This window comes from Cupressus sempervirens, chromosome 2 (genome assembly GCF_028749045.1).
Source record: "Cupressus sempervirens isolate cs-2001-9-10 chromosome 2, ASM2874904v1, whole genome shotgun sequence".
Lineage (NCBI taxonomy): Eukaryota > Viridiplantae > Streptophyta > Pinopsida > Cupressales > Cupressaceae > Cupressus > Cupressus sempervirens.
In genome coordinates this window covers 770,911,002-770,937,512 of record NC_143119.1, presented here as the reverse complement: position 1 = coordinate 770,937,512, position 26,511 = coordinate 770,911,002, and the positions used below count along the sequence as shown (strand labels likewise).

The following is a 26,511-nucleotide window of genomic DNA, read 5'->3' as shown; positions in this document are numbered from 1 at the left end:
ACAAAAAAATGGCATTGATTTTGATGAGATATTTTTTCCTATTGTTAAAATGACTTCTATTCGCACTATTTTAAGTATTATGGCTACTAAAGATTTGCATTTAGAGAAGCTTGATGTTAAAACAACCTTCCTTCATGCTGATTTGAATGAAGAGATATATATGGCACAGCCACAAGAATTTGAGATCAAAGGTAAGGAGAACTTAGTGTGCAAATTAAAGAAAAGTTTATATGGCTTGAAGCAAGCACCTCAATAATGGTATTTGAAATTTGATAGGTTTATGCATGAGCATGGATATAATAGGTGTCATTTATATCATTGTGTTTATTTTAAGAGGTTTGATGATAGAAACTACATTATTTTATGTTTATATGTTGATGGTATGCTTGTAGTTGGGTCTAACATGGATCACATTAAGGGGTTAAAGGAACAGTTAGCATATGCATTTGCTATGAAGGATTTGGGGGAAGAAAAACAAATCCTTAGTATGAAGATTTGTAGAGATAGGAAGAATAGGAAATTGACTTTATCTTAGGCTGATTAAATTGAGAAGGTATTGCAACGTTTCTCGATGGAGAATGCTAAAGTTGTCAACACACCTTTACCTGGTCATTTAAAGTTGGCTAAGGAGAAGTGTTCCAAGACACAAGAAGAGGAGGATAAGATGTCGAAGGTACCTTATGCTTTAGTTGTAGGAAGCTTGATGTATGTTATGGTATGTACTAGGCCAAATATTGCACATGTAGTGGGAGTTGTTAGTAGGTATATGAGTCATCCAAGAATTGAGCATTGCAATGTAGTTAAATGGATTCTCAAATATTTGAGAGGCACATCTAGTAAGTGTTTACATTTTGGGGGCTCTACTACTAATTTATAGGGATATGTTGACTCAGATTTGTCAAGGGATATTGATACCAGGTGAAGTACTATAGGTTATGTATTTACTATTGGTGGGGCAATCGTGACCTGGGTTTCTAGGTTACAGAAGGTTAATGCTTTACCCACTACAGAGGCAGAGTATGTTACTACTACAGAGGTAGCCAAGGAGATGATATTGCTTCAGTTCTTCTTGGAAGAATTGGGACACCCACAGAGGGATAATTATTTGTTTACAGATAATCAGAGTGTCATTCATCTTGCAAAGAATTTAGTATTGCATTCAAAGATAAAACACATATAGTTGCGGTACCATTTCGTTTGGTTAGTTTTGGATGATGGATAGTTAAATTTGGAGAAGCTACATACAAATGACAATCCAACAGACATGTTTACAAAGGTAGTGACAAGGAAGAAGTTGAACTCCTCTTCAACTTTGGTTGGTCTTCTCGACTGAATAGAATAAAAGAACAACAAAGTCCAGGGTGGTTTGATATTCCAGTGGGAGCAACAGGTTTAGTAGTGCTATGATCAGTCTCCAAGTGGGAGGTTATTATTGTGGAGCCTGATTAGTCTCCAAGTGGGAGATTGTTGTAACGTGGAGCCTAATCAAACTCAGAGGATTATTCGACGTGGTTTCTCTCCAGATTATTTTTACAGGGGTTTGGGGGTAGCAGACGGGGTCAAGGGGAAGTATCCCTGTCGAGTTTTTTTGGGGGTGCTAGCCCTGAAGCCAAAAATGCCCTTATATTGTAAAAGGCATTGGCTGCTATTTTTCCTATTAGATAACTTATTCTAGTCCTAATTTTGTAAGCGGCAAAAGCTTGTATAAAAAGGCTAAGGGTTAGGGATTTCATAATATAATGGTGATATTGTAACTTCTTGCAGCGGTATTGAGCTATAAAGGATTGCAAATTGTAATCACTGGATAATGATAATATTGGACTTGTTGTTGGTGGACGTAGCCTAGGGATTAGGTGAACCACGTTAAATCTTGGTGTCTTGTGTTCTCTTTTATATGATCTACTATTTTCTAGTATTGATTCTATTTGCATGTAATTGTTATTTTTATTTGAGGTTAATCCTAACATTTCCATTGACGAGGAAGATGTCATGGAACTAAGTGGACAATAACCAAGTAAGTTTAGGTGGAACCAATTGTTGGATATGTCGGATAAGAAGTTTTCTTTCTAGTTGGTTTGACCCAAAATCATGCTTAAGGAAATGCAATGGTCTCCAATTAAAGATAATAGGATCTATAAATCATGAAAGGTTTGTATGCCTTTTGTGAACATTTGTAACATATTTTCATATTTTTGAGTAAGAAGGTTTGAATAAATAATCATAACTATTTAAAGGAAATATTAATAAGGATCTTTATTTTTTAATTTTTGTTAAGATGTAATAAGCAATACAAATATAAGAATTTTAAGCTCGTGTATAAATTACATTAAAATTAATATTTTAATTATGTTAGGAGATTTGATGAATTATGAATTAGTATTATAGCACCATTATTTCCACTTGCAATTTTTACATCATGTTGGCTTTGTAACACTTATTTGTAGCTGTGTATTTCAGAGTGTAAACAATCCCAACTATCAAAATTTGGGATTGCACTAGCCATTTCCTATACCTAAGGGACTTTGGGAAAATTTCTAAATATTTTTTTTTATAGGTTTCCTATAAAATTGGTTGGGGAGAGGGAGCATGATTATATATTAATAATTGTGGATCATTTTATAAATATGTGTCTTGATTTATTTTAAAAAGATAATGGCATTAAGTGATGCAATTGAATTTTCTTTAGTCACGGGTTGAAATATTATAATCCCAATTTACATCATATTTGCTAGAAATTATGGGTGTCTTAGCAACTCTTGGTGCATATTGTGGGAATGAATTGACACGAGTCTCAAATTACCAGTCACCTTTCATCTTATAAAGACAAACATACAAAAGTTATGCTTAGAAAATTGGTGCAATTATGATGAATTAAATATATCCCAAGGATTGAGATGAACACGAGTAGTATATATTCAACACTATTATAATAGATCTATTCATTCTTTATTGATTCTTTCACCTTTAAAATCATGTTTTGGTTTATATCACCAAGTCCACTTGTTACTTATTTTGGATAGTTGAGTAAGGAAATAGAAAATGGTGAGTCTAAGGTTGATGAACTTATACATTCATGGATATGGTGAGACAAATACATCTCAGAGTTTAATAATAGAGACTAAGATAATCAAAATCGTAAGAAGCATTAACATGAAAAACATAGATTATAGTGTGGTATCATGGTAAGCAAAAACAAATAGAAAGGTCTTTATGTAATGCCCTTCCAAGGAGCCCTCGTAACATAGAGTTAACTATGGACTTTGTTTTTGAAACATAGATATAGATTCATGAACGTTTAAGTGCATCTTCAAGCATTATTTCTTAGAAAATTAAGGAAACATACCAAAATCATCACTCAATCGCACAAAAGTGGAAGACTCACAAGCACTTCCAAGGGCTCCATGACATCCCCATAAAATAATAAGAAAATGCATTCAAATTCTTAAGTCACCTTGTGAGAGCCCAAACAACATCTAAGAATCTCACCCAATAAGATTTGACCATCATCCATTATCGACAATCAAGAGACGACGTTCATTTTCAACATAGTCAAACACTAGGTTCATTTTAAAACCAAATTGATGGTGAGATAAAGTATATAAAAAAATATTTAAAAATGGAATGTGAATACATGAAAGTGGCCTGAGAACGCAAGGACACAAATCCAAGGTTCATGTTTGCATAAATCCATGGAAATCATTTTTTATTACAAATTCATAGAAACAAACCAAGTCGCTAGAACAAGTGCATAAGAGATTTTAACATATGCATATGATTGCATTAAATATGCATCGGGACACTATGTGGATGCGCAAGACTTCCCGAAAAGGTCAATTTTATGTAAATTTAAGTGTTAACAAAAATGTATGGTCTAATAAAGTACAAGTCTGTACTAAAGAGTACTAGATACATGAAATTAGGGTTAATTGTGCTCTATTCGATGAAAATGAATAGAAATGAAATCTACTCTACTAAGCATAGCATAAAATTGCAAAATCATTGAAAGACATACATATATACACATATAAGGGATGAGAAATAACATATCATGCTTAATACTCTACAGCTAGAACTAGCCAAGAATTTGAATGTTAGCCCACAATAGGAATGTGAAACACCACCTTACCACCTAGTATTGAGTCTGCTAAGGAAATTTGTAATCTTAATCAAATTTCCCCTACCTAGTTACAAAATTTTCTCTGTAAATTTTACGTATACAATTATCTGGTGCCACTAGACATAGAATGGAACCCATTTCGTTTTATGGGAGATATACATCTAAAAGATTTTATGCATTAGGATAAAAATGAAATTTATTTATGTGATTAATCAATAAATTACAGAGAAAGGGATAGGAACGTCATTTTGTATCTAAGATCAAAAGGTAAAGATCCTCCAACCTTTTAATGTGATTGGCTTCACATTGCACATGGGTTACCAGATAGACATCACAAGGAAAGGGTTTTTCCATTAGGGAAAAAGTGTATAGGAAGTATGAAAAACATGTATTACCATGAAGGATGGAGAGTATTAATAACCGTAATACAAAGGTGGGAAAGGTTAACTATGGGGCTAAAGAAAGAAATGCCCCATAGTATGATTGTAGGTTTACCTAGTTGGGTAGATAGGTAAGGAATGAATATTGGCTTCTCTAGACATTTAAACCACCTATGTTGATGTGGTAATTGTATGGTTGTATATACACAAAATTTGACGATGATACATAAAATGAACAACATAGCAAACTGAAGCAGAAAAAAGGACTCTACTAGAAACTCAGTAGTTAGAGAAATGGACAAACAACCATTAGAGAATTTAGGATTAATGCTATTGTCAGTAACTTCACAGTGATAGAGGAATACTACTAGTCTAAGTAGGGGGAAATGACATAATGATAATTTGTACATATTCCTGATCATATTTGTTATGTTTTTTTCAGTCTCTATCATAGTTTGTTCCTTTGTTTAGCCTTGGACTTATCTTTTTTTTACCTGGTTAGTTTCACTGGCATGTAGGCAAAAGACTTAAAACTTTCAGGGTTAAACTTAAAACAATTATGCAATATAATTATATGTAGTGATCTATGATTATGTTCCAATGAATATTTAATCATGCCATAAATAGATATATGCTACATATTGAGCATTTATTGTTCTTGTTGACAGTTATGATGCAGATTGGATCATTATGGAAGAATGACCGAGTGGGCATCCAAACTTGGTTAGTTGTGAAGACTCAATCATGTGGTTGAAGAAATGATCATTGAATTAGTTTTTAGATGAGAATGGTGACAACCAAGAAAAAAATCAAGTTATGAGGGGTGTTCTCAATTCTGAGAAAATTTAGAGAGTACTGGATGCTAAGTTTCTTCTTCATGTTTTTGAATGAGTTTCTTGTTCCTTATTCTATGGATATTTATGCTCCATCTTCCTAGGATGCAACAATGTAGCTCTGCATATTAATTTGGTGTGATTAGTTAGTAGTTTATCTTCTCATGTAAATAAATACTCACTCTCTTGCAGAGAAAGATAAAAGAGAGAGTATTTTATGTAATAGAAAATACTATTTTAGTTATCTATAAATTGAATTAGACCTATTTCTGTTATATGAATACAATGATGAAGTTTGAAGATCAAGAAGTTGTAATTGATTTCTAGAGTCACTCACTCAATAGGGACCACTTGTTGAGTATTCCCTAATTAGTAATAGTTTACATTATGTAGCATTTATTTATAGTTATTGAATTTTTTTATTCCTGAATCCATTGGAAGTCATTTCCTGAGAGTATTCGTACAAGCAAATCAAGTAGAGTAGTCCCTTCCTTATTCAACCTAAATTTTGTTATAACTAGTTGCATGAGTTCATTTTAGTACTTCATCTTGAAAAGCATTTTGGTTGAGTTACATTCTATTTTTTTTCCTATAGCCATGGAGTGGTATTGCTTTCAAGTATTCACTTCTAACAACTTAGAGTTAGAATGACTTTAAGAGGGGCTTAGTGCACATATTGCACTACCCTATTTCAAATACACGTCTCTAGGTTGATAATTAAATGAGACTTCATAATGAGATAAAAAAAAATTTGGTTAGGATATTAAACCTCTAGTTTGAGTTATGGACTTAGTTATTAATCTCTTTGTGAAATCGAGAAAACACTCCAACTTTAGACATGTGTTAGCTACTTTATTAAATTCTCCTTGCATATGAGGTACTTTTTACTCCTCAAATAGATTCAACAAGGATTTATTTTTCCTTGTATATTTGTTTAAGTACCATACTCTAGATGCACCTTTTATAATGTCATTTATGATAACCTATGAATCCTATTTGAGATGGAGCTTGGAAATATTTATTTCTAATGCCTTTTTAATATTTATGTGAGTCTCTTGTGATTTAATATTATGTTTTTCACCTGCATTAGACCTCTAGCCTCTCATACCACAATATTACCTTTACAATCTTGTACTATGAATTTTTCTCTTAAAGGACATGGATTGCCCTTTGATGATCCACCAAAGTTAACTTTGATCCATCCAATGTTAAGAGGATTCCATGATTCCTTATTTACCTTCTTTGAAGGATGTTTAACCTTCAAAGACACATTAGCACTCCCGAATTTGATCAAAATCCATCTAGACTAAATCCTTGAGTCATCTTGACTAAAAGGTATTTAGAAATGTTCATCTAAGAAGCAATAACACTAACTATTTTTTAGATAGTCAAACATCTCCTCTACCTTGTTATGAAGGAATCATTTGAAAGGCCCCACAAATCTAATCTTCTTCAATATGTCTGCATTAAGGATTCAACTTCTAAGTACCAACCAAGAAAAGGCTCCCACTTTCGAGAGGCAAAAATTATTCCAATAAATATTATGTTACTATTCCTCCAATCTTTCCTTGTTTTATAAAAGTGTTTAATGAAGTTTCACTAAGTATTCCTCTTTGATGAAGCTATCCAAAACAACGCCATATATTTCCCCAAAAAGGGATAAAGGTCTCTTACAAAATATTTGTCTCGAAATATAAGCATGGCTCTCTTTCAATCCGAACTCTATTATATCTTTCCAATATTATTCATTCCCTTTTACACACTCCACATGCTCGATAAAATCACTCACCTGCAAACCCCACTTTTTCTTTGTTAAGCTCACGAGTCTTTGATTTTGCACCTGATAGACCAAAACCTTCCATGCCATGAGCTTGTCCAAACATTAACAATCTTCTAATCACATAGATACCATGAATGTGATCTATAATAATGAATCTATAACTTTCTATGAATTATACAAAGAATAACCTCTAGGGATCTAATATTTTTAAGATCCTTAGCCTATCATGTTGTTGTCTTGATATATTTAGCCTTTAGTATTTTAACCCACTTCTGATTAGGATACTTGTACATAAGGTATCTACTGACGTTTCTCCCATTTATTCATTTATGATTTCTAGTTCTTCAAACCAACAACCCATGATTCTTTTATTTTACATATCTAATCTGTTGTTAGAAGAGGATTTTTATCCCCACTTTAGCTTTCATTTCCCTAAAAAAATCTCATCCTTTGTTCCACAATGCAAATAATTTTTGTTTGAATTCTTAAGCGCATCATAGAAAATAAAGGTATAACATTTTTCCTCTCTCCTTATGCTCTCTTGCATTTCTTGATGATGGATCACATAGTGTGATCGAAAACATTGATGAAAAATTTACTACACAAATTAGTCCAAAAATTGTTAAGAAATATCAAATGAATTGTGAAAATGTGATATATCTTATTAAAATATCCTCTTCAAGGGTTAACTAGTCACTTTTCCACCCTTCTATGTTTCTTGTGCACCATAAATCAAGATTTTCCAAAGCGAGGATTTACAAAACCCAATAAAGAGCAGAATGCCAAGAAATGTATTTGTTAATCTCCTTGACCAAACATAAAAAATTCACATAATTTCTCTATGAACATTTGTATCAGTGTTGGGGTTTAAAATTCACATAATTTCTCTGTGAACATTTGTATCAGTGTTGAAGAATACAACCTCTATCTTCCTTTTGATTGATTAGTTTCCTTGAAACCAAGCTACAATAGTCTAATACTCTTTTCATTATTCTAGCCTTTATTAGAGTAGCGTCTTCCATTAGAAGTGTAGTGCCTACCCCTAGTTTGCATTTTATTATTATTGCCGAGCTCTTTTAGGCCAGTTTATGCTTGTTGATTAGTAGCACTATCTTTTAGATTATCAGATATTGTTTCATATTCAGTTGATTTTATAATAATTATTATAGTGATTTTAGTTATTGATGATGATTAGATAGATGAATTATCATATGTGTTTTCTTATGGATACTTACCTCATACTACATGTGTATGGTGTGCATGTATATTTTCTTTATGTATGACATTTCTAATGTGGTTAAGGATGGGAGTTGTAGTCACCTGCTAGTTGGGATCTACACAATGCACAACTTCTTGTCATTACCTATTTAGTTTAGCATATATGTGATTGTATATGCGTGAATTTTATGCAAATTGTAGGTATCTGGTATCAACTTCCCTAAATTGCCAAGATGAGCATACCCTATCACATTATCTCCATGGCAAGAGAGGGGAGATAAATTCTTAAGTCCAAATCCTAACCTTTAAACCCATTTGTCCTAGAAAGATAGGACAAGTATTTGAGTTAGTTTACCCATCTGAATTCGTCAAGTGACGTGAATTCGTGATTTTGACCCTGGAGTTTGATTATGTTCTTTGCCTTCAGTTGAGTTGTCATTTTTTATTTTGTGAGTATGTGGTGATTTTCTGTTATAATTAAATCAAATTAAAAGATAATGTAATGAAAATTTTATAAATAAATTTGATATTTTATTTTATTTAATTAATTGAGAAATTAATAAAATAAAATAATTAGATTTAAAATATTATATTAAAGTTTTATTTTTGACATATTTATATTTATTTAATTTAATAACAATTATTTATATTTAAAATATTATATTAAAATTCTATTTTTGATGTATTTATATTTATGTAATTTAATAATTATTATTTAGAAGTTTTATTTTAATAATAAACTATAAATAATATTATTAGTTGAATTAATAAATATATTATTAAAATGTCTCATGAATTAATTAAATAAAACAATTAGATTTAAAAGATTATATTAAAGTTCTATTTTTGACGCATTTATATTTATTTAATTTAATAATAATTATTTAAAAGTTTTATTTTGATAATAAACTCTAAATAATATTATTAGTTGAATTAATAAATATATTATTAAAATGTCTCGTAATTAATTGGAGAGAGAAAATATAAAATTTATAAAGTTTATTTTTATTAAATTGCATAAAGCACATGCAAGAAATTTAAACATAAAGTTATAGTTATAATTGTGACGTAGTTATATTTATTTAATTTAATGATAATTATTTAGGAGTTTTATTTTAATAATAAACTCTAAATAATGTTATTAATTAAGTTAATAAATATATTATTAAAAAAAAATCCCTTGAACTAATTAAATAAAAGGATTCAACTTAAGATAAAGTTTTAGTTCTAATTTAAGCGTAAGCATATTTATTTAAATTAATAATAATTATATAAGAGTTTTATTTTAAATAATAAGTTCTAAATAATATTATTAGTTGAATTAATAAATATATTATTAAAACATCTCATAATTAACTAGAAAGAGAAAACATAAATTTAATAAAGTTATTTTAATTAAATCACATAAAGTATCTACATGAAATTAAAATATAATAAATTAATAAAAGAGAGTAAGCAATTATTTAATAAAGTTTATTTTAATTGAATTGTATAAAGCTTATGCATGAAATTAAAATATAATAAATTAATAAGAGAGAGTAAGCAATTATTTAATAAAGTTTATTTTAATTAAATTGTATAAAACTTATGTATGGAATTAAAATATAATAAATTAATAAGAGAGATTAAACAATTATTAATAAAGTTTATTTTAATTAAATTGTATAAAGCTTATGTATGAAATTAAAATATAATAAATTAATTAAAAGAGAAAGCAAATAAATTTAACAAAGATATTTTATATCGTAAAGTGCATAAAATCATAAAAAATAATTAAAATATTAAAAGATTAAAAATTTGATATTATTTTATTGTGATTATTTAATTAATATTATTAAATTAGAGTTGCATTTAAATAATGAGCTTAAATTATTCTTATTAATTTAAGTAATAAACTATGCTTTAAATAATGCTTGCACTAATTAATAAAGTGGAGGAAAAGAAAATATAAAAGAATATGTTAATTAAAAAGTTCTTTAAATGTGCATGAAAGAATTAAGTTTAAAAGATTTGATTAAAGTTTTAATTTATGTGTATTTATATTTATTTAATTTAATAATAATTTATTTAAAATTTTTATTTTTAATAAACTCTAAATAATATTATTAGTTAAATTAATAAATATTATATTAAAAATGTGGCATAATTTAATAAGGGAGACAAAGCTTTAATTTAATAAAATTTATTTTAATTAAATTGCATAAAGTGTGTGCATGAAAATTAAAATACAAAAATTAAATACGAAGGCTTTTCGCATGATTGCATAATCAAAGCCTTGATTTAGGGGAAAAAACTCTTTATTAAGAAAATTAGAGCTCATTTCTAAATAGATAAGTTTGGAGGAGTCAATTTTCCAAAAGAGAGTTTTCAAAGAAAAAGTAAGATTCTTGCATGTTTGTGCATCCATTGTTTTAGCATCATATTTAGGTAGGATCTTGTGGGTTTGTGCAATAGTTGCTCCTTTTTTGAATTTCTGTCTTCTTCGCGTTTGTTGTGTTTCTGTTTTCAGAATTTTTTTGGGTTGAAACCCTTGTGCTATGGACTAGGGATATGGAGCATAATTGAATTTCACATTGAGCAATTCTAGCAACTAAATGGGGCCTGAAAGATTTGAACAATACAAATCCACAAAACCTAAAGAACACCTACATGCAAGGACCTGCCACTAAGAAGAAAAGACAAAAAAGAGACAAGAGTTTTACTTTGAAAATATGGAAAATTATATTATCAGACTGAAAGATAAGATATATTTACAAAAGATCAATTCTTATAGAAGGAGATAGAAAAACCTAAAAGGGAAACCTTAAGAGGTAAATGACATTTTATAATTACTAATTAATTATTAAATGAAAATTCAAGTGCATAAAGACAAATCTTAAGAAAGGAGTAAAAGTAATTTAATAAATGAATTGAAATGAATCTTTTACTCTAACAATTGGTACTAACCCCTACATTTGTTCCAATTCTATAGTCAAAAGAAAGGAGAAAACCACTACTATTTTCCTAAAATAATGTGCAAAAGCCACTTGCAAAAACCCACGACTTTCATAATATCTAATACATGGATAGGTGGTCAACATAATGCTAACAACTAAATCTATTTTTAAACTTTATTTAATAACATTAACTTTTAAAAATAATATATTACCAAAATTATTTATTGTTTAATATATTTTATATTAATGATAATATTGTGATATATTGCTTAAATATTATTATTAAACAAATTCATTTGTGACAACATAAGTTACACACCTTTTAGTATTTTTTAAATTTAATTAATACCACAATATATTATTCTTTGTATTTTTCTTTAAAATATATAAGCAATGATACCTATAATATCCTCATCCTAATCTATTTTTCGTCTAAATTACTTTTATAGATTTCTTTTTATATTGAGTGCACATTTTTAATTTAATTTTCTACATAGTTTTTTTTTGAAGTAAGGAATTGTAATTGATATTAGAATGATATGACATTCAAATTAATATTCTAAAATTACCTCATCATTGTGTCTTTCTTGTGTTAGAAATTAATTATTTTAACTTGCAAAGTTATTTGTCATGGATTTCTTTGTTGTATTAGAATTTTGTTTATTTATTATAGTTTATAAAATATAATAAAAAGTTAGGTAATGAACTTTAAAATATATTAAAATTATATAATTTGATTAAATTTTCTAAATTGTTCTTCTTTTTATTTACATTTTTCTATCTTTTTTCTTTTCTACTTTTCTTACACACATCATTTCTTGAATGATCTATTAATTGTCTTTTAAAAAAAACTCATGTCCAGACCTCTCCAAAATATCCATTGTACTTATTGTAGGCAATATATTGCATTTACTCCGTCTGATTATTGAATTAGTTTCTGCTAAGAACAACTATTTTTTATATAATTGAAACATATCTAATGTCTTATAATTTATTTATAATTTATATATAAAATAAATTATATGTCTGGATGAATCTATATTGTGTTATAGGAGCCCTTTTTTCGGAAGACTTTCCATATTTCATATTTCTATTATCTTATAGTTTACAAAAATATCACATTTAAAAAAAAATTAAAATTAAAAACTAAGAAGAAGAAGTGTGTAAGGAAAATAAAAGAAATAAAATACTTATTTAAGCTAAAAACTCTTTATAATGAATTTGAATAAATTAAATTTCACTCATGCTTGCTGGGGTTGGCCAAACTATTAATTCATTATGATCCATGTATAAAATCTCATTTATACAAATACCAAAATATAAAATATAATATAAAAAATAAAATCAAGAATAGTCAAAATCCTAGATAAAGTTGGGGTTAACCCATTCAATTATTCATCTAAAAAATTATTGAATCAAATATTTACTAAATATAGTCATTAAATTAAATAATATTTTTCTAAGAATTATTCTTATTTTCCCATACTCTTAAAATATCATTCAAGAAAACAAATATACTACTATGTGACACTTATTATTAATTCCTGCCATGGCAGGATACTATAACATTCATTGAATGCAACTTTTTAATTTGATTCTCCAATCAAAACAATTTATTTTTCAAGAACTTTATGAAACTATATAGTTTTAATTTATATTAGTTTTTCACAATTCAACATAAATTATTTATCTACAACCTCATTGACTAATGTATGCTACAGTAGTGTTTCACTTCTGATTTTTTGTTCACAAAAATAAAAAATCACTTTAAAAGTATTCTACTATTGTGAAAATGACAAATGACTTGAAATTAAAAGAAAAATAATAAATATATACCAACCACCTCACAATATCTATGAATATCTTCAAATTTTTTAATAAGAAATGATATTCACTTAAATAGATAGAACTTTCCCATTTTTTTAAATTAAAACTATTCAAATTAAAATAATTAATATGTGGCAACCATCAATGAATATCTTCAAATAGTTTAATAAGAAATGATATTCATTTAAATATATAGAACTTTCCAAAAAAAAAATATTTAAAACCATCTAGATTAAAATAATAAATATGTACCAACCATGTAACAATGTCTATGAATATCTTCAAATTTTTTAATAATAAATGATATTTACTAAATGAATGTCTTTTATTTTTCAAACCTTCTTTAATTCTTGAAGGAATTTTATTTTTTTAAAACTTCAAATCCTTTATATTAGTTTGCTTAGGAATATTTGCATATATTCTTAAAAATATTAGTAGTTCCTTTAGGTTATTTATCTAATTTGTTTAGAATTTAATTAAGATCTAATTTTAATAATTTTATTAGATTTTATCAAGATATTTTATAATTTAATCTAAAATTTCAATTTAAATTAATAAAAAGAAAATAGATTTGTGAATAATCATTTTACAAAAAAAATTTGATTACATTTATACTTGCAATATAATATATTTGTTTAAAAGTAAAATTAGCATATACTTAAGCAAGTTTATAAAAAATGTCAAATTTTAAATATAAATATATATTAGAAGTAGTTGTGTTTTTAATGTATTATAAAAATAACATTTACTCTAATTTATTTTAGATATTTAGTAGTAATTTTGTTCCTCATTTCATGACACCTAGAAAATCACTAAATATTCCCCTTTTCACTTTGGTTAAACTACTCTCAATGTCATTTTTGGCATGGTAGACATGTAACACATGACATTTAATTTATCCGCAAAATTTTTAATTTATTGCATTTATATATATTTGTTAAATATACTTTGAGAAAATGCATAATAACCATTTTACTATTGCAATTGCAAATAAAAGAAAATTTTCAAAAGTAAAATTTGTAGTTTGAGTGTATACTTCATACAATAATAATAGTAGGTGACACTTTGACTATAAAATTTAATTCAATTTCTACATTGGCAGGAACTAGACGCTATGCGTCCGTGTTATAAACTATAGCATTCAATGCACTTTTTCTTTTTATTAATTTGTTTGTCCAATTAGAACACTTTATTATTCAATTACTTTTTGAACTATAAAGTTCTCATATTTATTGTATTTAAAATAATTCCACACAATATATTTATTGATAATTTGAGTGGTTGTTTTGTGTTACAGTAGGAGTGTAACTTTTTCCTTTATTTGTTTGTCCAATCAAAACAATTTATTATTCAATTACTTTTTAAAATTATAAAGTTTTCATCTCTATTATATTTGAAATAATTTATAAAAATATATTTATTGATTGTTGTTTTGTAGGGTTTTTAATTTTTTTTACACAAAATGTAACAAATTATTTTAAAGTTACTATTGCATAAAATTCATATTATTTTCAAATTATTTTAGAGATTGTATACATTTTAATATTGCATAAAATTCATATTATTTTCTTTTATCATTATTGATTGTTGTTTTGTAAGACTTATAATTTTTTATACACAAAATGCAACAAATTATTTTAGAGTTACCATTGCATAAAATTCATATTATTTTTAAATTATTTTAAAGACTTTATACATTTTACTATTGCATAAAATACATATTATTATTTTCATATTATTATCATGTCCTTGTTATTATTGGTATATAGTTCTATCAATTCAATGTATAGTTCCTACATAATGTAATAATGTTTGAATGAATTAGAAAATAATTTGTAATATTTTGTTTGTAATACACATTATCATTTAATTTTTAGATAAAAAAAGTAAACCAACAAAATTCTGAGATGGTTGGATTTGAACACGAAAATAGGGGTCTAGATTTGGTTGGCAAAATAAATATTGGTGTATTTCATCGGATCCAACAAATATAGAATTTGTGAGCTCTAATTTGGGAGGTATTTGTAGATGTAATTGCTCTGACAAAGTGAAAACAACACAACAACATGATAGCTCTCTAATTTAGATTGGATGAAGATCTTCAAATATTTTAAGAATAATTTTTAGATGATGTATGTTCCAAATATTATAGAAGGAAAAAAGATAAAGGACCATAGATATTTTTTCTCAAAGATAGATACAACCACCCATTCAATGCATTAAATACAACTACCAATGAGTCACATTTTACCAAATGAAACAGAGAAACTTAAAATTGAAAAATAATAATTTTAAAGTCAACTATTCTACATGGTGGTACTAAGCAATAGAAACAAGAAAATATTTTTTCTTAAAAAAATAATTTAAAAGCTAAAAATCAGAAACATTATAGATGCACCGATATTTGTAAAAATTCATTTATTTGATTGGTTAGAATAAAAAAGAAATGAGCATTCACATGAATTTTATAATACTATAGTATCTCCGTGAACTAATAAATAAATAAAAATAATAATAAGTTCAAAAAAAAAAAAAACCATGGAGATATATATCTAATCTTGGCACATCTCGAATACTGGATTTTTATCATATATCAAGAATGGGTAAGCTCGATTGACTGAAAACCGAAGGCCAAGCTTGCCAACGATTTTTAATTTTAATTTTATAAATTTATATAATTGATGCATTTTCATTTTTCTCAACAAATCGGAATTGCCTCAGACATTTTCTCAGCGACCTCTCTGTTTTGCTAAAACTCCTCCTTTTCAGACTGAAGGTATGCAACAGCTTTTTACACTTAAAAAATCCCTTATGTTTGCTAATATTTCAGATATTATACATTATGTTAGGTGTAAACACGTTCGTGTTAGGGTGTCGTATTTGAGAAACTCGATTTTGACAGGCGTTGCGGATTTGTTTTCATTTTTTCATTTTTTCATTGTTCTTAATTTGTTTGAAAAACTATGATGCGGCTCAGTTGCGTATTGATTTAGTCCCACGAGACCTGTGTCTTCATAATGAATTATTTTGAACTTATTAAGTATCTATTTTCTTTAATTGAAATAATGCAAAAGAATTGAAAGACAGCTGCTGCAGAATAGCACAAGCTAACCAACGACCTTCAAAATTACTACGACCAATTAATCTTGCTTGTACAATCTATCAATGCATTTTTAAAATTTTAAATCTTCTTAAAGCTAAGATTTAGTTAATGAACAGAGTTATCTAAAACCATAACCCCTACGGCTTCAAAAATGACTTATTATGAGCTGAATGAAAACCTCTAATGTTCTGTCAAGGATTGCACAATGTTAAAACGAGATCGCAACCTAACAGAAGAGCAGGGTCGAACAATACTGGAGTGCTCCTGGGTTACACCTTTATATTGTGTGTGAATGCATTGCCGTAAGTTTTAAACATGCATCCCTTTGGGGCATGCCATCAATGACAGGGAGCAGTGCTGCACCTATCACAGCATTTTCCATTTTTTTCCAAAGAATTTAGGGAAGCGAGGTCTCATAAATATCGAGATATATGTATGTTTATGTATATTAAAGATATGCATAGATGAATATATCTTTTTGTATATTTCAGACTTAATGAATGAGTAATATTCCTCCACTTCTGAAATTAAACTTTTCCTACCCTCTATCATATATATATATATATATATTATGACATACCCAAATTTAAGTACCTAAAAATGAAAGATAGATAGATATATGATTTTTAACATCCACAAGGCTAAATATAGCCTATGGGACAGCCTTCCAACTAAATCAACTCTAACAATTCTGTTCTTTTTTTGTGCAAGCTGATGATGAGCCCACCTGACTTCTCAATGTTCTCCTTGCTGAATAAGTTGTGCCAAAAGGTTCCAGATATAATATCTGCAAATTTGAACTCGATATCCTTGTATGCCTCACATTCTAACATAAAGTGTTGCTCGGTTTCTACCTTTCTGGAGCTGCAAAGTGTGAAAACTCTTTCTTCTCAAGACTCTTTTGGCCTCTTTCATTGCCCTGTTTCACATCAGAGTTGATGAGAATTGGTTTTGAACTGTGCAATATGACTTTTAGCTCTCCAAGAAATGTTGTCCCCTATGTATGCCTTTTCGAGTTGATGACATGTGGGGTTGAATTCAATAATATAATAAGTTTTTTTCCTTCCAAGTCCATTTCCCCAATTTCTCTTATATAATTTCTCCATAACAAAGATCTTCATTTCTTTATTATTTGCGTGCACATGCTGAAATGAATATTCCATTTGCTCATCCACTTGATATTTTGTTGCATCCATGTCTTTTTACGTTTGCACAATATATCATTAAAGACCACTTTAGTCCATTTATCACATTTTTTCAGGTCTTTTTAGATAACTAATGAGGCGAACCATAGCAATTGCCTCGATAAGTGCAGCCCCAACTTCACTTAACATAATATCATATAAAATGATGTTTTTGATTTTAAACTTGTTTATGATCCAACGCTTTTGGATCCCCTCGACTTGTTTCCACTGTAAGGCTGAAGTGCTGCTGGTCCATATTTGACAACCATAGAGAACAACCGGTAGCACAAGAAGTCCAAATAAAGTTTGAGTAACTTTCTAGTCCCAAAGCTTTCTCTCACGACACTTAATTTGAAGCCCATAAAATGCCTTCCATTCTCCTAATACTCTTTTCTTTCTACAACCTTCCCAGCTTAGCTTTTTGTTGAAATCAATCCCAAGGTAATTATACTCTGCAACTTCCTCAAGAATGCTGCCCTCAAAATAGAACTTATGCTGATGTAGTTTTCTGTTTTTTGAAAAAATCATGACTTTAGTCTCATTGATATTGACCTACATCCGTACCGTTTTGCAAAAGTGCTCAAGAGAAAGTAAATGATCTTGCAAACCACGAGTAGATTTGGCAACCAAAATGAGATCGTCTGCATAGAGGAGCAGCCTTATTAAAAATTTACCTAACTGGATACCCTCATCATTTTGCATGTCTAACCATTCTTCAAGTTTGTCAATATATAACTCGACCAGAGTAAGAGATAGTGGACAACCCTGTTTGATCCCTATATCACTTCCAAAGCACTCTAAAATGTTATCAGAAGTTTTGATTGACTTTCACCTCTTCATACATCCTATGAACAGCAGCTCTGAGATTCATAAGGATCCCCAATTCTTCCATCCCGAGCCAAAGTTTGTTCCTAGGGATTGTGTCAAAAGCCTATTTAAAGTCCACAAAGCACAAAAAACCTCATCCTTTGTCTCCCATGCTTTTTCGATAATATGCCTTAGGATGATAACAAACGAATATAAGAATAAAGGGAAGTTACTTTAAATTATAACAACAGAAATGACTGCTTTCCTTTTTCTATGAACGCAAATAATAAGTTCGTTAGATAATTGAGAAAGAGATTTTATAACTAACTTCACATGAACATTTGATTAACTAACTTAATCCTTTTCTTTAATAATGATAGAGAGTTCAATAACTGATTTTGTAATGTCCCAAACTTCGTGAGCGCCAATTTTCAGAGGATTAGCATATTTCTTGACCTTCATAGGCTAACAGAGTTGTTTAGAGGGTCCAGTTGGTAGAGCTCGATGCTAATTGCCACTCTAGTGGTTAGGGATGTTCAAAGTTGCTCTTCATTTGAGTTAGATGGGCATACTTACTTTTTATAGTAAGTGTCTATTTTAGGTAAGTCATGGAGACTAATCAAGAAGAGGAGACGAATCATGCATAGATGATTGCCACACTTGTAAATAAAAGAGGTTCCATTGCAACTTTCAGATGTAGTATATTTCAGGTCCATGGCACACTTTAGGAGGGGTAAGTCACAATCATGCTTGATAGTAGAGCCACACTCAATTTCATTAATTCATCCTTAGTCGCTAAGAGGGATTTGCATAAGGTGGAGTATGAGGGATTTGAGGTCATGGTGGTAGGAGTAACTTTACTACCTTGCACTTATTGTTGGAACTACAATTGGAACAATTGTTATGTTGTCATTGATGCCAAACCTTATTGGTAAGACATTTGCTAATAGTGTAGAGTGCTATATTAGTTGATTGATGAAGAGGATTTGAAAAAAGAGGTAACAAGATAAACTAGTAAAGTGGTTGAGTAAAAAGGAGTAAGTATGGTGGAATTACAAAGGGCACTTGATCAGCTAGTATTTGATAAGATAATATGTTGTTTGATCATTGTATTAAGTGAAGAAGAAAGATGAGTTGAAGTGTAGAAGAGATGATTGATAGAAGTCAAGAAGTTGAGTAAAACATGAGCTTGACCGAGCAACATGTTACTAGGTCAATGAAGAAGTTAAGCATTACTGAGCATAAGATTAGGGTACTTAAGTAATGACCGAGCAAACCGTATTCCAGAAGTTTTAAGAAAAGAAGTAGGACAAAATGATGAACAAATTCAATGAATCTGATCAAACCCTAAGATCTACGGTTATGTTTAAGTGGCAAAAGATTAAACCTATCTATTTAAAGAGGTATAAGAGATGTTTTACAGTTGTTGTTGGTTGGCAAATTTGTGAAGGGAAGTGAAGCACAGAGTATGTCATGTTCCGTTCCCATTTTTAGGTGAAGGTTCCAGATTCGACAATTCCTTCAGTTAAATGTCAGCTTGTATAGCCTGCATAGTGGACACTACAAGTCTGTACAGTGGACAAAAGGGTAGCCGTAGGGTGTGAAGGAATAGTCCGTACTGCTTGGATGCCATACGGTGATGTCGGCCTGGAGGCTGTACGACCTGGCTGTCATACGGTGATGTGTCTTAGCCATATGATGGAGGCACTATATTGTATAGTGGTTTGTGTGAGCCGTATGACGATTTTGAAATTGTTTGTACGATGCAAGTAAGGAGAGACTCCAACAGATAAGGTGGATTAGTACCATGCAAATCCAATGTTTGATGGAGGCCGTACAGTTAGCGTGTATAAGTGAAGGGTGATGGGATATAATAACTTTGGCTAGGGTATTGCATGCATCCACACAAGAAATATAAATCGCTACAAATAACAATTATATTGCAGGTGATTGCACATAGATAAATGAAAATAACACTTTAGCTTTGCCAGGTATAAATGATAGATAAAATGCCAGTACAGATAATTACACACAAAATGTGTATTCGTAGACAAAGTTGACGCTCTAGATGTGCTAAACTTGAAGCAAAGTAGAACACAACAGAATAGGGTGAGGGTTGAATCCCACCAAAACCGGAATAGCCAAGTAGGGAAGATCTTTCACTTTCGAAATGGCAGACAACAGAGAATCCCAACTAGAATTTGCAGTACAAAGAAAATAATCCAAATCGCATACCAAATACTACCTACATGTCGTACTTAAATACCCTTTGGAGGAACTTCCCAAGGGTTTACAAAGATAGCTGACGGCCACACCTACAGAAATAATAAAATAAAACTAGGTCTGAGATATACTAAATCAATTGGTCCATAGACAATGGTTTGATTAATTATTTATTTTATGATGGGAACATTACAGTCCTCCCATCCCAAAACTTGCTATCCTCAAGCAAATGCAATGTCGGACGTTGCAGAATGTGTTCACCTTCCTAAGTTGCATCGTCCAATGACAAGTGTTTGTAGCGTACCAACTATTCCCTCAGGGTATGGTTCCGTAGAGTCTTATCCCGTACATCAATGATCTTGCCCGTTTCTAACGCGAGCTTCCCTTCTTTATGGAGCGGTGGAAGATTTGTGGTCATTGCGATATTTTGTCCTACGACTTTCTTTAGGCAGGAGACATGAAATATGTTATTGATGCGGCTTCCTTCTAGAAGTTCCAGTTCATAGACAACTTCACCGATGCGGCGAGCTACATGATAAGGACCATAAAAACGTGGCTTCAATTTTTCTTTCCCTTTTGCCTTCAATGACGACTACTTGTACGGTTGGAGCCTGAGATAGACCAAGCCCCACTTCGAAACTTCTCTTGATCTGGTGTCTATTGACGTAGATCCTTTGTTGATTTTGTGTCCTTTGTAAGTTCTTCTTCAAGAATCTTAGGATGTCTTGTCCTTCCTCAAGCCAGTCCCTTGCCCTTGGTGTAGGGCTTTAAAGGGTGCCATCCCAATGGACATGTGATAAGTTGTATTGTAATAGTGTTCCCCCAGATGCATCCATTTGACCCATGCTTGTTGTTGTGTTGAAACATAGTTCGGATGGTAGCCTTCTAGCCACTTTTTCACAATCTTCGTCTATCTGTCTGTTTGAGGGTGGTAGCTAGTACTTGGCGACAGTTTTGTTCATGGCAACTGAAACAATTCTGTCTAAAAAATACTAAGAAACTAACCCTCCCTGTCACTAACAATGGAACTTCTGTTTTGGTATAGGAAAGGGTTGCAGTAACCCGACAGGTAAAGTGTGTTCAAATTTGTTTTGCTGACAGACTGCAAATTCCCGTATGTACTGTAATACATCTCCTTTAAGTCCCTTCCATGAAAACCTCTCCCTGAGCTATCTATAGGTTTTGAAAAAATCCGGATTTTCGACCAAGCGTGAGGCATGTATTTCCTTTAGGATTGTTTGCTTCAGTTTGGCTTTAGGCACTAAGTATATCCGATCCTTATAGTAAATAACGTCATCCACTACCTTGTATCGGTCATCCTGAATGTCGTCCATTAGCTTACATGCGAATTTGTTTTTGGAATATTCGACCAATAAGTGTGCTTTCAAGTTAGTTGAAATTTGAGATAGTAAGTAGATGATAGGTTTTCTTGATAAAGCATTTGCAACCACATTGTTCTTTCCCTTCACATATTCAATGTCGAAATCAAAAGCCTGAATCTTACCCATTTTTGTTGCCTCTCGTTCAGATCCCATTGCTCCAGAAAATATCTCAAACTATTATGATTGGTACAGACGACAAACTTGGCACCTACTAGATACTGTCGGAACTTAGTTAGTGCATACACAATGGTCCACATCTCTTTGTCATAAATGGAATATAGATGCTTCGCTTGTGTAAGTTTCCAACTTTCATAGGCTATAGGGTGTCCATCTTGCATTAATACTGTGCCAATGCCCTCTCTGGATGTGTCACACTCTAGAATGAATGTTTGAGTGAAATCAGGTAAGGCAAGAATCGAGTAAGTGGCCACGACTTCTTTTAACTTATCAAAAGTGTGTTGTGCTCTTTCATTCCACTCGAAGGAACCTTTCTTAGTCAGATTTGTTAATGGTGCATTGAGTTGAGAGAAACCGTGTACAAACCTCCGGTAATAACTGCACAGTCCCAAGAACCCTCGCAACTCAGTGAGCGATTTTGGTGGGGACAAATCCAGGATAGCTTGAATCTTCTCCTGGTGGACCTGAACTCCATATTTACTAACAACATGCCCTAGGTACAATATTTTTGTCATCTCGAATTCACACTTGGATTGCTTTTTGCGAACAAAGACTGAACCTTCATGGTCCCTAGGACTTCATCCAAATGTCTCAGGTATTCTTCCCAAGTTTTGCTATAAATAAGGTATCATTAAAAAATACCAGCAAGTACTTACGCAACTATTTGTTGAAGATGCGATTCATGCAAGATTGAAAAGTAGCCGATGCATTCGTTAATCTAAATGGCATGACTGGGAACTCGTAATGCTTGTAGTGACAATGAAAAGCCTTCTTCTCCACGTCGTATTCCCGCATGTGGATCTGATGGTATCTAGAATAGAGATCTATTTTAGAAAAATAAACTGCACCATGCAGCTCATCCAATAATTCATTGATCCTGGGAATAGGGTATCTATTTTTTATTGTCTTCTTATTTAGCGCACGCTAGTCCACACATGCACATCAACCCATCCTTTTTTTACCAATACTACCAGTGATGCAAAAGGGCTAGAGCTGGGACAAATCCATCCTTTCTCGAGGAGCTCCTGAATCATCTTCTCGATGTCATCTTTGAATTTTTTGGGGTGGCAGTATGGCATGGTGATAACTTGTTTGCCGTCAGCTTCCAACTCAATGGTATGCCTAAACCCGCGATGGGGGAGTATGCTAGGAGGAATGCCTATAAAAACTTTGTCACGAGTACTCAAGATATTTTGAAAATCATCATCCTGATGGGGTGCCTATTGTCCTTTTATTGGTTCTGCCGAAACGAAAAAATGTACAGCCCATACAATGTCATCATGTTGAAAAATTGCCTCCATCCACTGTGTTGAAACTTCCTTCAATCCCTCATTAGCCATCCCATAGAGAACAACTTTCTTCCCATCGACAACAAAAGTGAAGTCCATCTGCTTGAAACCCTGTGTGTATTCATCAATTGTCTTCATCCATTGTATGCCCAAAATAATCTCCATATCATCTAGGTCCACTATAAAGAAATCCTCTGTCACAGTGTGGTTAGCCATGGTGATACTTAGTTGGGGAACAAGGTTCGTACATGGCAAAAGTGTTCCTCTAGCACCCTTGATGCAGGAGCATCCAGAGGTATAAGGGCAATCCTGTGTCACCCAAAAAAAAATGTACTTAGACTTAATTTCTGTTTCATGTCTTTACATTTTTGGATACCCATTTGGCTCAAATAAAGGTTCCAACTCTCATAGTTCAACTATCAGTGCATTTGAAAATCCCGAAAAAATAGGAGCATGCAATTTGGCCATCATTTTGGTGACCTAGAAGGTGTGACTTGGCCAAATGAATGTAATTGAGATTTAGAGCATTCCAGAAAAAGAATCAGGTCAAAAGGCCCCACGGTTTGAAAGTTATTGCAGTTTTTCGGGTTTTGGAGACCTCCTAAGAATGCTTCAAAGTCAGGTTTGGGGCATTAAATGACCTCGAAAAGGGTCAAAAAATGGGGAACGAGCGAAGCTCGTCCATAGGGCTATAGAGCGCTTCGAGAGCTTTCCGAAAATGTAAACGGTTCGTCAATCGGAGCTACGGTTCAAAAGTTATGCCTCTTGGAAGTTCGGCTACCGTTTCTGGATTCTTCTAGATTTGCACCAACTTCTAACGCGGTTTCTGGAACCTTCTATTTTGTCGGTGGATGCCTACTAGCACTTTCTAGAATGTACTCCTAGTCCTTAACCCTCCGGGGTCTATTTAAGGAGATTTTTGGCATTGTAAAAGGCAGTTCGGATGGGAGCTTGAGAGGAGGTGGTAAAAGGAGAAATATTCTCCCGATTTATGCTATTGTAAGCCCGTAGGGCATGTTTTGAAGTTTATTTTCTCTACACTGTTTGTACTAGCTTATTTTCTCAGTTAATATAATTTCCCCTTTCTATTGTGTCTATTCTGTTGTTGGGTTGTGTCGCCATCAAGTGGTATCAGAGCGGGTTTTCCTGAGTGTGTAGACAGAGCGCCAACTGTGAGGCAGTTTGCACCAGGACTGTGTGGTTGTGGGTTCGAGTTAGAAGATGCCTCCACGAAGGGAGCGTGGCGGAAGGGCCAAAGCTATTGATCCTGAGGAGGTTAGAGCCCTCCAGAGACAGGTACAAGCATTGCAAGAGGAGCTTCTTAGAGGAGCAAATATTGCCGCAGATGACAATAGTGAGGATGACAATGAAGAGGAAGTAATGGAAGTTGACGGGGAAGTTCTGAATCCTGTAGAGGAAAGGCTTTTTAGGGCCATTACTAGGTTTGGGAAAAGACCTACAATTGAAGTGGGTATATTTTCGGGAAATTTGAAACCAGATGAGTTGATTGATTGGATCAATGAACTGGAAGAATACTTTGAGTATGAGAATATAAGGGACCCAGATAGGGTTAAGTTTGCAAAGGCCAAACTGAAAGGCCATGCCAAAATCTGGTGGCAAGAGGTTCAACTAGAAAGACTTAGAAGAGGAAAGGAGAAGATCACAAGATGGGATCGCATGGTGGACAAATTGAAGAAGCAGTTCATTCCTGTGGACTACGAGCTTGATCTGTTTAAGAAGATGCATGGGTTAAAGCAAGCAGGAAGATCAGTCCAAGAATATACAGAGGAGTTTTACCGACTCCTGATTAGAGCAGGGCATGCAAAAGCAAATAAGGAGAAGGTTGCTCGTTATATCAATGGGTTACGACCTAGCATCCAGGAGGAATTAAGTCTGGTAAGAATGACCAGCGTTGAAGAAGCATACCAGTTTGCCCTGCGAGTTGAAGAGAAGCTGAGGAAAAGGTTTGAAGGAAGACAAAGAGGGCGCGGTCAAGGAGGAAGGGGGAGCGGTAGATCATCTGGAGGCCGCAATGAAACTCAAAAGAAAAATGAAGATGAGGGTCCTAGCAGGAACCAGAGGAATGAGGGTTTCAACCGCTCTCGTGATCAAGACTTTGGAAATCAAAGAGGAAGAGGTAGAGGACGTGGACAAGGAAGAGGAGGCTTCCGTGGTACCTGTTTCCATTGCAATGAAGAAGGTCATCGTGCCTTTGAATGCCCTCAACGACAAGGAAGGACAGATAGGAGAGCTGAGGGCCAAGCTAGGGTTGCTCACGTGGATGAGGATGCACAATCATCACATTCAGAGGATGCAGAAAGAGGAGAGACCTTGGTAAATGAAAGAGTCCTACTAAGTGGTGAAAATGAACCAGGACAACGGAGGAGTTTGTTCCGTACTAGATGCAAGTGTGAGGATAAATGTTGTGATGTGATCATTGATGGTGGTAGCACTGATAACTTGGTATCAGAAGAGATGGTCTCTAAGCTGAAGCTCAAGAGGGAGAAACATCCCCAGCCCTATCGGATTTCTTGGGTAAAAGATGACCATAAGGTCCTGGTAAGTGAACAATGTTTAGTAAAATTCAAAATTGGGAGTTACCATGATGAAGTTCTCTGTGATGTTATTTCGATGGATGTTTGCCATCTATTGTTGGGTAGACCATGGCAGTTTGATAGACATGCAATACATGATGGACATGCAAACACATACTCTCTGACAAAGGATGGAGTTCGCCACAAATTGAAGCCCATGAAAAAGGAAGATGAAAAGGTATGTAGCAGTGCTAGGATTTGTCTTGTTGATGGAAGGAAGTTTTTAGATGGCATGAAACATCAGCGTATGTGCTATGCTTTGATTCCTAGGAAAGATAAAGAAGGTAGTAGTGAAATACCATTTGAAGTTTCAGATTTACTAGGGGAATTTGGAGATATTATCTCTGATAATGTTCCGGATGGATTGCCACTAGTAAGGCAAATCAGTCATCAAATAGATCTGATTCCAGGAGCTAGTTTGCCTAACAAGGCTGCTCACAGGATGACTCCTACTGAAACAGAGGAGCTAAATAGACAGGTTCAGGAGCTGTTGAGGAAGGGCTTGATTCGAGAGAGCCTGAGTCCATGTGCAATACCTGCAGTACTTGCACCAAAGAAGGATGGAGAGTGGAGGATGTTTACAGATTCTCGAGCTATAAATAGGATAACCATCAAGTACCGATTTCCTTTACCAAGGATGGATGATCTTATGGACTGCTTG

General features: G+C 32.2%; 1 protein-coding gene across 8 annotated transcripts in view; it reads left to right on the top strand.

The window, feature by feature from the left end:
• Positions 1–15,613: 15,613 nt before the first annotated feature.
• DBE1 (debranching enzyme 1) overlaps positions 15,614–26,511 on the top strand; it is a 360,131-nt gene continuing 349,233 nt past the window's right edge. For 5 of the 8 annotated variants that reach the window (XM_089815522.1, XM_089815517.1, XM_089815519.1 and 2 more), the window contains exon 1: positions 15,666–15,867. The gene's annotated coding sequence lies outside the window, so the exon portion shown is untranslated. Of the gene's footprint in view, positions 15,868–26,511 lie in introns of all 8 variants that reach the window. The other 3 variants (XM_089815524.1, XM_089815521.1, XM_089815520.1) reach the window with 2 other exon arrangements.